The sequence below is a fragment of the Hypomesus nipponensis genome, chromosome 23, assembly GCF_054491055.1.
Source record: "Hypomesus nipponensis isolate SF chromosome 23, ASM5449105v1, whole genome shotgun sequence".
Taxonomy (NCBI): domain Eukaryota; kingdom Metazoa; phylum Chordata; class Actinopteri; order Osmeriformes; family Osmeridae; genus Hypomesus; species Hypomesus nipponensis.
The window spans coordinates 16,484,090-16,497,768 of NC_140383.1; the positions used below are offsets into that span (position 1 = coordinate 16,484,090).

General features: G+C 41.0%; 1 long non-coding RNA gene across 5 annotated transcripts; it reads right to left on the minus strand.

Annotated features, from left to right (window-relative positions):
* Positions 1–878: 878 nt before the first annotated feature.
* Positions 879–9,397, minus strand: LOC146234389 (uncharacterized). 5 transcript variants are annotated; one of them, XR_014741653.1, is made up of 5 exons: positions 9,342–9,397; positions 9,041–9,061; positions 6,057–7,737; positions 5,419–5,561; positions 879–1,583 (listed from the first exon to the last, which is right to left on the minus strand). It is a non-coding gene; the product is annotated as an uncharacterized LOC146234389 (long non-coding RNA). The 5 variants fall into 5 exon arrangements; XR_014741652.1 differs by lacking the exon at positions 9,342–9,397 and having other exon boundaries at positions 6,057–6,117; positions 7,658–7,737; positions 9,041–9,144; XR_014741654.1 differs by lacking the exon at positions 9,342–9,397 and having other exon boundaries at positions 879–1,133; positions 1,521–1,583; positions 9,041–9,144.
* Positions 9,398–13,679: the final 4,282 nt, after the last annotated feature.

The following is a 13,679-nucleotide window of genomic DNA, read 5'->3' on the forward strand; positions in this document are numbered from 1 at the left end:
GATGTCTTTAATTAATTCAATTATGCCTTATGTGTCACGGTGTGTGGTGGGGTACGACCCAAACGCAGGAGAGTAGCCATACATTGCCTCAAACAAAGGGTTTATTCTTTTAACTGGGAAACAGCCAGGGTCTGTAGAGGTGTTAGCACATTTGGCGCCCTAGGCAAGATTTTTCACCAGCACCCACTCTTATGCCGCCCTAGGCGGCTGCCTATGTCGCCTATAGGATTGACCGGCACTGGACAGGGTACTCACATTAACAAGGGTAAGGACAAGACAAAGACTGGACACAAAACAGGAACCTAAAATACAGAGAACCAAACAAGACACAGGTGGACAAGATATTACAAACAAGAACTGAAACCACTCAACGAGACACAAGTGAAGACAATGGCAGACACAAGGACACGGTAGGGCAGGGCAAAACCAAAAACGGGGGCACGGCTGTGGCCGTGACATTATGCCTGCCCAAAGGTGGGTGACTGTATTATCCCAGACTTATCCCAGACAGTACTGTTTGAACTGTACATGGGTTGTGTGTATGGGCAGTCTCAGGGTTATGTCACAGGTGTTGGCCTTTGGGAACACCTTTGGTGCTGGGGAAGGACCAGGGGGACAGAAAGATAGTCAAAATATAGTATTTTCCTTAGAGTAGAGGTGCTACACATGTCGTAAATGGATACAGGTCACTATACAAACGTTGAATGTATTCATTCACACAAGGTAGTAGCCTACACTAAACCTTTCAAAGTGCCAATACACACATCTGTATAAGCCCGGCATGAGGTGTGTAGCCAACCAGTGCTTGTTTAATGCTGTCATAACTGGATTCATAAGAAGATTAGATAAAAACTTCAGGAAGTGACAAGCCACGGTAATAAGAATAAACATGTATTTATTTAATAAAATGTGCTTACAAAGAAACGGTTGGTAAATTAGTAGTGTAGGGAATGGGTGTGGGATCAGTGCAAGTGTTGAGTGTAAAGAATCATTACAAACTAAAAAGCAAACAGTAATGATGTTCCTGCTTGTAATGGAGACCCAGCTTGTTAGGGCACAGCTTATTAAGGACCGAGGCACAGGTCAGAGCTGTGCCCCTGCAGCAATCACAGCTCCTCTACCTGCCTGCCATCCTGCAACAGAACCAAAGACACAGAAACAGAAGACAGAGAAAGGAGACCCAAACAGTGCACATAAAGGCAACAATCTAACATGGTTTATACTATCATCACAACAGGCATAGCCTCCCGGTCACTACAAGTCATTCAGGTAATGGTAATGTCCTATTGACTCATACAGCCGTGAACAGTATCCTTTCTGAAGTAGAGCCATGGCTAGTGTTTGTTGACCATGGCAGTGTTTAACAGCATTCAACTCAAGTTAAAAGCAGTAGGCCTACATCTTACACAGCAGAAAGACAAATATTCATTTCAGGTCATCTACAAGTCCCAGTGTGCCATTACAATCATCCCTTGGCCAAGCAGCAGCTTGGTTTGGACTGGTTGCACAGTGAAACCCACCTGCAAGGTTGCTGCCATAAGTTGACCTGAAATGAGTTGGGCCTTTGGGACATCATAGATGATCTGTTAAGTATAAAGACAACAGTGTGTGAATGTGAAGGACAGCCGATGAACCTTTATTTATCTCACCGTGTGTATTTCACTTTTCTAAGTCTATACAAGAAAGATGACCGCTCAACAAATTGGCATCACAATATATTAGCACGAGAACCTATCACTTCATAACTGCTACCTCCAATCACTGTACATACTGTCCTGTCACTGTACATACTGTCCTGTCAGTGTACATACTGTCCTTTCAGTGTACATACTGTCCTGTCACTATACATTCTATCCTGTCACTGTAGGCTACATATACGTTGACCCTAGCACCTTACTGTCGTGTTTTTTAATATGGCATCATGGTCCTGGGGAAACACTGTTTCGTTTGTACAACCATAGGTAATTGAAAATGACAATAAAATACATTTGACTTGAATAGTAACAACAGTTGTATATTGCCAACAACTGAGTTTGCGCATTGCCTCTTACATTAAGGAATGTTGGCAGTTAACCTAATCGCGCACAATACTGAGGCAACGCAATCGCAGTGCAAATGCAGTTCACAAAACTCCAAGCCAGACAGCCAGCCAGCCAGCCTGATATTACTGCATTTATTTGTCTCTGCACCCCTTGTTATATCATAGTATTGCAATTGTGATCCCCAACTTCAGACTAATAGCTAACTAGCTAACCAACATTGTATTTGATAGTAGCCTAGCTCGCACGAGCATCCTAAGACCTACTTTACTTACGTATTAGATGTTACAATTGTTAATTTCCCATCGGAGATTCAAGCAAGACTTTAATTTTGGAAAACCAGACGCTGATTGTGCCAAACCAGGCGTTAATTTTGTGTGGTTTGCTAGACACGTCTCAAAATTTGAGACGCAATTTACTTGTGTAAATGGCAACGTGTCACGTGACACGTTCAAAGCACGCGTTTTTTAGACGCGTGCTTTTGACACGTCTCAAAGTTTGAGACGTAATTTACGTGTGTAAATGGCAACGTGTCACGTGACACGCTTCAATTCGAGGCGAAAAAGACGCCGACTTTGTATGGAAGTCAGCGTTTTTTACGCGTGGTTGAGACGACTTTGCATGCCGGGTCGGCGTTAATTACGCGTGGTTGACACACGGGGGCGTCTTAATAGTTGCCCACTAGGCCTTCCATAAAATGAGGGTGAGGGCGGGGCTTGGTCAGCACACCATTTCCAGAAAGGATGTGTGTGCGTCTCGCCAAGCTTGCGTGTGTCAGTAGGTTTGACCACCTGTTCCTCTTTGCGCTGTATAGCACAGCATTTTCAATATGCAACGTGCGGAACAAGGGGTTTAAAATGCTGTGCAACACAACGCAAAGCGGAACAGGTGGTCACCCTAGTGTCAAGGGGCGGGATGAGTCTGTGAGAATTTGGAGCGCGCTCACTGTGGAGCAATTCAATTGAATTCAATCATATATTGACATACCAAGGTGAAATTGTTTATGGTACTTTAGAGTGATGTCGTCTTGAACCCTATTAGGTTTGAAAAACAATCAGTCAAATTATATTTGATTTATTAACACAAAGATATTGAGGCAATGTGGACATTTACATAAATACACTCCTTTCAGCCATTTTGTATTGCATTTCTTATTCCCTGTCACCCTATGTAAAGACATGTATTCTACACATCTGTAACTAATTTCAAGTCGATTGGGTCTATGGTTTATGAGTAGAAGGGTTTTGAAGGTTGTACCAAATTTGGACTGTACAGCAAAATCTATCATGGCGGACTTTATGGGTCCTTGAGGCTTTTTTGTTTCCCATGAGAAATAAGGCATGTATACCAATTTTCAGGCATTTTGGAGTAATGGGGCGCTGGGGAAATCACGTAGACTTTGGGTGTGTTTTATAGCGCCACCTATGGGCGCACATGGGCCACTAGCCTTCTGGGAGTAATGAGTGATCTCCTACCGGAGGAACCCTAACAAATATATTTGTGAGAGAACAATGGTTTGTGCTCGCCGAAGGCAAGCACACCCCAATTATTTAATACCTTGATGCTGTGTAGGGGTAGGCAAGGCTTCCGTCAACATATCGGCAAAAAAGTACAGCATGTTTGAGTTGTGTGATGTACTGGCTATAATTAGGACATGATCCATTACACAGGATCCACCATGGCCATCCAGAATCATGAAGGGCTTGGGATTTCTGGGTTTGTTGTCATGACAAGTCAACTGGCATACATTGTCATCATATACTTGATACTAGTACACAATGAAATGAAACAACATTCTTCCAGGACCTAGACATATCCTAGACAACTATGTAGAATTTGGTAAAAAAAAGATTGGTCCAACAAGACAAGATCACATTTGTGACAAATGCCTCAAGACTGTAAACAAGTAGGATAGTGCAAGGGAAACTGTGAATGTAAACATAACCTTCTAAAATCATACGTGGACATCAGTTATTGAGTTAGCAGCCACATGCAAAACTAAAAAAATAGTGGAGTGATGATGTACAGGAGCGTGTGGGGTGCATGGGTTTGTCCACAATGCGTGTGGCTTTGGGGATGCAGCGTTTGGTATAGATATTTGTGAGGGAGGGAACAGAGATCCTTACTCCTGAATCTTCTCAGCTGTCCTCACTGCCTCTGCAGGCTGTGATGCAGCTCCTTGGGATGCTCTCTACAGTCCCTCTATGCAATGTGGTGAGGGTGTGGGATGGGAGATGGGCTTTCAAAATTAACACGCTGCTGGCACATCAAGGTGTTCGACAGTCTCGTTGATGTTCAGCAAGGAATGGTCACTTTGTGCTGACCGTACTTGCTCGACACCTGAGAGAAGGCCATGTACTGTGGACAATTTGTACAGCAGTGCAACCATCTTTCAAAATTTTCTGTCTCCTGTGCAGTGGCGGAACCAGACTTTTATATATGGGGTGGCCAAGGGGTGGCCAGGGCTACTTCAGGGGGTCCACAGATCATGACTGAAAATGTGTGTGTAACCATCATTAGACCCTTTTTACTGGGGCACGTGCCCCAGTATAAATCTGCTGTGCCCCAGTAAAATCTAAAGTTAGAGTTTTAACAATTGACTTTATTAGTCCGTGCATTAATTTAGATTGATAATCCCGGAAAAAATAAACGCAGTATCCAAATAAACACTTGTAAAAGCCGATGCATGCAGAATTCCATGTCAGCACGCTCTTCTGAGCTTGCCAAATAGCCACTGCAGCACGCACACAGGAGTCCAGGTGTCGGACTCGGCACACAAGTCAGAATTGAAGTAGGCTAAGAAAATATTACAGAACTAAAGATAATTTCTAAATGAGAGGCCTACCGATCATCTTATTTTCATTAAAACTAAAACATGAAGCTCAAAAAACAGTATTTGCGCTCAAATAAGTGTGCGCGCTCGCATTAACTATTGATGTTGCTGCCAAAGCTGATATCAAACTTGCATCCCTGAACTGTTGTATAGTGGGTTAAACAATGGGAGTTTCTATAGCCTCGTAGTGCATTGTGCGCAGGAAGCTTGAAAGAAAAAAAGGGATATGAATATGGGCCTGTGCCCCTGTAGAGTTTTATGTCTAACAACGCCTCTGTTACACACACTGGACTGTACTCACAAATCGGAGAGACTTTGGTCACTCTGTTTTAATGAATATATAATCTGGGTCTAACCCGGTTAGAGGTTAGATCCTTTGATGAATCTTTTACATTAAAACATAACTATTACTGTATACTCACACAAAAAAATGCCACAGCCATCAAAACAAGAACACTCATGAATCAAGAAAAACGTTTAGGCTACGTGTGGCCTACAAACACAAACTAAACTTAGCATGTGACTGACTGCCAAGTATGCTCTGACCTGGTGCCTGTAGCCTCGGGGAAGAAGCTGCTCTGAGGTCTTGGGGTGGTGCAAGGACGGGTCTATTTCCACCTGATCCTGTTTGCGCAGCTTTTTGAAGAAGTTTGCTATCTCACCCCTTCTTTTAATGTTTGAAGTCAACCCTAAGCAAAAATAACATCCATTTACCCACATTTGAGTCCAATCTCAATCTTAAATATATCCCCATTATTATCTTCAATCAACTACCAGCCTTTAAGTTACTAGATCATGGCTAGCCCTACTCTGAAATACGTAAGCCTGTGTACCGTGTGGTTAATAAACGTCAATTCGGGAACTTCAGCTATGCCTGGATGATTGCTCCTTTCTGACCTAGCAGTCAGGTCATTACAATAGATTTCACATGGCTAAATGATACTGTTGTTGTTTTAAAAGTGTGCAATATAAATGAAAATGAAAAAAACGAAATTCAATCAACTGCACCACAGTACGATAACTGCGCTGTTAGCTACCAAGGTAGTGCTAAACAAAAACAGGGACATTTCTCTTATCTGAATCTTTTATGGAACCAAACTGCCAATATGCATCTTTTTCTATGGCTCTGCGGCCCAGCAACTCAACTTTCATCAGGAAGTCTCAACCCCAATCCTAAACCTTACCATCTTCCGTTGCTGGTGCTGTATCAGACGCTGGCCTAGTGATTTGTGACTGACTGGTGAACTGTGGAAATATCCTCGATTGAAACAATGCGCAGCAATAATTGCTTCTGGTCCGTGTACTTTGCGGCCAATGGATTTCCGTTTTAAAATTAGAAAACCAAAATCGGGAAACAAGCTGTTCCCCGATTACCATTTGGAAATAGGAAAACAAAAAACTGAAAGCGACCCATTTTCTGTTTGTTTTTTGATAATAGAAAACGGAAAACGAAAAAACGACCCGTTATCTGATTTCTTTGATGTGCTTAAACATGGAAATTGGGAAGTAAAATAATGTGTGCAAATATTCTTTCTCAATTTTGCATACATTTTTGTTTAGTGACCCGGAAGTTGCTCCCACGAGCTTGACAGTCACTCTGGTCCACATATTCAGGATGTCAGCAGAGGGCGCGCTGCCATTTGTACGAAAGCAAATCAGTGACATAATGTTTTGAGTTTTAAAAGGCATTGAATACTTAATATTGAAATTTAAACAACACCGAATTCACATCTGAATATACATTTCCATGAAAAAAAATTTTTTTCCCAAAAATTCAAAACTCGGAAATTCAGTTTGCTCAAATTTTAGCCCCCTAAAAAATTGGACCTTAAAAATTTCAGAGCCTATCAACTTTGAGATGTATATCTTAAAAAATGTGAGCCTTATGGAACGATAGGTTCATTGTAATGAATAGGAAATCATTGTTTAAATAGGCTATGATTGGTATGAATTGTGTTTAGTTATGCATTGTGTTTGTGAATGATGTTATAATTTATATGTCTGGTAACCTTTTTGAATATAAAGTGTTCTTCAAAAAATATAATTTAAACTGTACTTGTTGTATAGAGAATACAACAACATCTGTAAAGCAATACCGATACCATTATTAGAGTTGGTTCAAAGCACATTGTTATATGTAAGAATAAGACCTTTACCAAATGTTTTTATTAACGATTGTACTTTATTTGACAGTAAATGTAATAATACATATGTTATTGATGCTTTGAAATCCAAATCTTTTTTTATAACAGAGGATTGTGTGTACAGGCTCTGAATATGGTTGCATTGTCCATAAAACAAAAACATTTCAAATTCAGTAAATGGCCCATTTCCCCGAAAGTCAAAGAAACTCACTTTAAAATAATTTATAAAATATATCCGGTCGCTGACTTTCTTAGAAAAATATTCAAATTTCGTGTAGAACCACAGAATGTCTAATATAATATGTCTAATATAATATAAATCCTTGAACAGGCTTTGGTAGAACCTTCTTTATTTTGTGAGGTGGCTGATGAGACTCTGGAAACATGCTTCCGTCCAATGTAATCAAATTTTGCATTGAGGCTCTTTTGCTCTGCGAGCAATTTTATCGTTCATCCGCTCTCCTATGCGCCTTCTGCTGACATCCTGTATATGTGACTGTCAAGCTCGATTTTGGTTTTCTAATTTTTTAATGAAAATCCATTGGCCGCAAAATGCACGGACCGCTTCTTTTAACAAGATAAATTAAATGTCAATCATCATCCAATTGCCAGCGATTGCGAATGATATTTTGGGGTGGCACCTGGGGTGGCCAGTCCGATATCAGGGGGGTCCAGTGCCACCCCTGGCTCCACGACTGCTCCTGTGTGGGCCAACATTCACCTGTAAAATTAGAAAAAGGGAGATCAAAAAACGGTCAACAGCAGGCAATCAAGTGGTATGACGAGGTGTGTTCATTACCCTATGAAACATTACAGTCATACATTGCCGTCTTGTCATTTCAATAGGGAGGGAGTCAGGTGGCTGAGCGGTTCGGGAATCGGGCTAGTAATCAGAAGGTTGCTGGTTCAATTCCCAGCCGTGCCAAATTACGTTGTTTCCTTTGGCAAGGAACTTTACCCCACTTGCCTCGGGGAAATGTCTCTGTGCTTACTGTAAGTCACTCTGAATAAGAGCGTCTGCTAAATTACTAAATGTAATGTAATGCAATAGGTTGTTATATTGAATAAGCATCATTTTTGCTTGAACTGTGGCCTGACAATAAATGATGAATAAATGTTCTATCAACACGGAAATGAATGACAGTAGATGGTAGCAAGAGATCACAAAACATAGCCATCAATATAGAATGGATGTCTGAATTATTGTGTTTGCTTTAATTTGACTAAGCATGGCAAGTTGGTAATCGCTAGTTACCTGAATAATACCCTTTACTACGAGCTAGCTAGCAAAACATCAGATAGTGGAAAACAACCACAGGTCATGCTTTCGTCTCAATATCATGCCACAGGTATGCGTATATTTTGTGGGTATAAATAATCTACTCACCAGAAAAGTTTCCCAGATAAATTTAAGACAACCAAAAAGGTTTGAAGATATTCAAGCAGCATAAGCTTGCTTGATCGCCTTTCGTCAGGGAGTCATGTTCCAGTCTCGCCTATCGCTCAATTTGGTTGACAATCACCAATTGTTGTTAATTTACTTGGCTATGTTACGTAGTTTGTCTAGTAGGATTATAACCAAATAATGCAAGTGCATCTAGTCAGTGTAACATGTTACTAGGATTGTAATGCATTGTTTTGTTTTCGTTTTGCTGGCTTCCATCCAGTAACTTATTTGGTGAACACGGGCTGCGTTGCCTACTCAGAAGGTTTACGAGATGGAAGCCAGCTAGAGAAAACAAAACGATGCATAGCAATCAAGTTAGACTGACTGGATGTATCCGAATTATTTTGTATTCGTTATAATCCGACCACACAAACAACGTAACATAGCCTTGTAAATTAGCAACAGGTAACTTGTTGATTGACTCTACTACACTATGAGCTAGCTAGTTTGGCATGAACATCACCTCGTGAAATACAACAGTTCATGCTTTCATCTCAGTATCGTGCAAACTATATGGGTGGTATAATTTGAGTTATACAAATACTTCAGTCACCAGAATAATAGTCAAAATATTTACTTGGAAGGTTTCCGCCAGTCCCTTGAAGCGGAAGAAATACATAACGAGAATGTAAACAAAACAACCAATGAATGGAGTGGTCATCACTGACACTGGGTGCAAACTGAATGCGAACTGAATGCAATGGAAAATGCGAACCGAGAAATGCTGAAATTGTATAGCAATTCGATTTTAATGCGTCATAATCAATTTCTGGAAAGTTGAGATTGATCCAAACTCAAGTGCATAAATAACTCACTCTGGGGAACCAGTCAAGAAATGTTGAATGTACGTGTGAAAGGGCTAGAAAAAAAAGACTTACATCCAACTAATTAACGCAGTGTTTTGGCTGAAATTTTTGTCGGACGCTGTGTTTCTATAAATTCATTTTGAATGCTCTGTAGCCTAGCAAACGTGGTTAGTTTACGTAACAGAAGTGAATTGGACAGATACAGTGTGGACAGAGAGCGTCCAATGCTACGCAACAGTCTACGCTCACACCCAGTTACGGCACAGTGTTAGAGAGTAGAAAAAGTAATAGACCAACTGCAAAAACAGTGACACCTTTACTTTGAAAAATTCAGCAAAGTCAACAACAAAACATTAAACATCATCTTCAACCAACAGAGCTCAATGAAAAGTTGGACAAACCAGCATAGTGGAACGAATTCTACTCAGTGGAGACTGGGGTAGATGATACAAGTGCAGAGCGCACACTTATTAGGCCGTGTTCACCCTTGACTTTTTTGTAAAAAAGCGCTGCCTTCAGTGCCTTTTGAGCGCCTTTTGAGCGCCTTTTGAGCGCCTTTTGAGCGCCTTTTGAGCGCCTTTTGAGCGCCTTTTGAGCGCCTTTTGAGCGCCTTTTGAGCGCCTTTTGAGCGCCTTTTGAGCGCCTTTTGAGCGCCTTTTGCCTTTTCAGAAAAGCACTTGGTGACATCAAGCGCCTTTCTGACGAGAATTCTGTAACCTGAACAGGAATCATACATTCTATATTATTATCCGTTATTTTCCGTTGGTTACTTATTGACAGCTAGCTACTATGGCAAATAAAATGCAATTACTTTCTTTAGCTTTGGCGTTTGAGGAGCCATAGCCTGGTGACTAAGGTAAAAGGTTACTCGGGAAGGTACACTCGTACCAGAGAATGTCTAATATAGGGAGAACTGCCACTCTCGGGAAACTTCCGGGTTCTGAACTGGTAGCAGTTCCATGTGAGGGTGCTAACGAGCGAGTGCAGAATGAATGGAGGTCTATGGAGCTATACCCCTCAAAATCCACTTTTGTCAGGATACATTTTTTTCCAGTAATCTAAATTCGAAAGAGGAGGCAAAAAAATACACACTGCTGGCTGTTAGATTTTTTTTAAATTCACCTTTCTGTTCTAAAAAGCCTTTGAAAATGTCATTGACGTTACTGCTTTACGGCAAGCTCTGGTCACTTCCTTTTCTCTCTCAAGGCATCGACAACACAGCTGACAGGTTAGGCTCTCCTTGTCAATACACATGCTAGAAAGAGTTTTGGCTTGCTTATGTTGTTGCTAATATTGCTAATGCTCTGACATTCTGATTCCACTTCGGATGCCATCAAGCGGGATCTCTGGTCGTATTAGTCTTTCACTAACCAATCAGCATTCATTAGGAAAATGCTAGCATGTTATGGGCAACAATGACTCACCCTTTAAGAAATCAAAAGGACATAGGTACTCGTCCATTCAACTTTCGACCTATAATCCATGTTGAACATGCAAAAACTACAATCAAATCGGAGATTTCTCAACAACAATCAGACGAAAGAGACAAATTTAGCCGTTTAGCTCCAAAGACTCCCATTCAACATGCACTCACTCGCGATCACCCCCAGTGGAACTCTGGTGGAACTGCAGCCAAATCCGGTACAATGGAGGGAGTGGCAAGGTTCTCTTTAAATAGGCTCTGCTCGTACCTACTCTCCTCGTCCTGATTGGTCAGTTGTCAGAACGGCGCTTGACGTCACCCAGCGCTTTTCTGAAAAGTTACGAAAATTAAACTCAAAAAAGCATTGGGTGCTGCACTTTTTTAGAAGTTTTTTAAAAGTCAAGTGTGAACACAGTCTTACAAGCACAAAACGGAGCAGGCAGAAGGCAAAAAATGAATCTAGGCAAAGTTCGGTATACGCTGAGATAGGATGACAGGGCAAAGGTAGCCTACCAGACGACAGGCTAGGGGAGGAATCCAGGGCAAAAACGGTCTGGGGCAGGTCATTTGTTTAGCATTTATTGTGGCAATGTTGGTACATTGGCTAGCAAGTTAGCTGGAGTCTTCGGAACCCCTAGCAACCATAGCTACCAATAACATGTTGTCATTTAGCAGATGCTCTTATCCAAATACTTTCTACAACTTGCTTTAACAGTTCCATTTTATTCGGAAAACAAATTAAACACACACACCAGTCAACTATAACTTTTTTTTTGAAAGACCACATTTACATGGCCATTGCGTCTTATTGTATTGCCTTGCAATTCCATTGATACTAAATGTGTATATAGATCTGGCCATAAGGCCATGAACTCCCTCCACCAGCAAACTTTCCTGGAAGCGAATCTCCTTGTTTAATTTGACTGGATATATCAACATTGAAGTAAGTAAATTCCATGAAATATTTGTTTTAGTAATTGTTAGAATATGTAGTTAATGTAAATACTAAGTTATTGTGGAATTCATGCATCACATTTGATTCTCGAATGTTCAGATACAGGATAAATACTTATAGAAATATAATGTATTTGATGATTCACACTTTTAAAATTGGTTATTTGTTATAAATTATAAATCAATGTTATTTCTATGTTAGCAGTGAAATATAGTCAACAGTTTTTTTTATCAGGACTTTGTTTGCCCAAATATCTGCTTGTTGCACAAGGCAGATACTGTTTGTGGAATGCTTTGGAGGATGGTTTTACAGTGTAAATGTTTTGGAATGTGGGGGTTGCATGTATGGTGCATTGTTCAGGTACAGGTGTGAATGTTATGCAATATGGGGATGTTAGAGGTTTGGGGGGTTGTATCTTCCTTTTAGAATGTTAAGTAGAAAGCACATTAGACTAGCCAGACAGTATTGTGTGCCTTTAGTGGAATGTATTGCACAAATAGGATTCATTTGCATTGGAATTAGTTGTACTTGAACATACTCTTAACTATTATTTCCATTTCAGAATGACACCAGCAAGGAGAGTTTACTTCAGTGTGCATGATGTCATTGATGCTATCCAAAATGGAGAAAGTGATGTTGACATGGAATCAGGCACCAGTGATTCGAGTGATAAGGAGGTGGTTGAAAATGTAGAAGAAGTGGAACAAGAGAATCAGAGACCCACTGATTGTCCAACTGATGATGAGGAGGTAAAGACATAGAGCAAACCAACAGAAGCGAACCAAACAACAACATATGCGCTAGGGTTGCAACAACGAATCGATTAAAATCGATTATTAAAAGTGTTGGCAACGAATTTCGTTATCGATTTGTTGTGTCGCGCGATTATTACACCACTCAATAAGTTGCAGAGATGTTTAGTTGAGCCAGAGCCTGTTTAAGGAGAGCCTTGCCACTCCCTATTAAGCCCCATTGTACCGAATTTGGCTGCAGTTCCACCAGAGTTCCACTGGGGGTGATCGCGAGCGAGTGCATGTTGAATGGGAGTCTATGGAGCTAAACGGCTACATTTGTCTCTTTCGCCTGATTGTCGTTGAAAAATCTCCGATTTGATTGTAGTTTGTGCATGTTCAACATGGATTATAGGTCGAAAGTTGAATGAACGAGTACTCATGTCCTTTTGATTTCTTACATGGTGAGTCGTTGTTGCACATAACACGCTAGCATTCTGCTAATAAATGCTGATTGGTTAGTGAAGGACTGATACGACCAGAGCTCCCGCTTGATGGCATCCGAAGCGGAATCAGAATGTCAGAGCATAAGCAACATTAGCAACAACATTAGCAAGCCAAAACTCTTTCTAGCATGTGTATTGACAGGGAGAGCCTAACCTGTCAGCCGCGTTGTCGATGCCCTGAAAGAAAAAAGTAAGTGACCAGAGCTTGCCGTCAAGCAGTAGCTCTGGTCGTACGATGTGTATGACGTCAATGACATTTTCAAAAGCTTTTTAGAACAGAAAGGCGACTTTCAAAAAATCTAAAACCCGGCAGTGTGTATTTTTTTGGCCTCCCCTTTCGAATTCAGAATTCAAATTATTGGACAAAAAATTATATCCTGAGAAAAATGGATTTTGAGGGGTACTGCTCCATAGACCTCCATTCATTCTGCACTCGCTCGTTAGCGCCCTCACATGGAATTTCAACCAGTTCAGAACCCGGAAGTTTCCAGAGAGTGGCAGTTCTCTCTATATTAGACATTCTCTGGTTGAGCGCGGAGCAAAGCGGAAGTAGAGGAAAGACCATCGGAGAGACGTTGTTGAGCAGGGACGTCGTTAGGCCTATTTTAGGGGGGCTGAAGTAGCACTAGTACCGTCTCGACGTCAACGACAGCCAGTATTATAGCCAAGGAGTTCAAAGTAAATGATGCACGGAGTGAAATTGTAAGTACAAGGAGTTACAGAATGTGGCTATCTGTAGTTGTTAGCGAGTGTTACCTGCTTTAGGTTTACTTGATATGAGGCAAATGAAAGCGA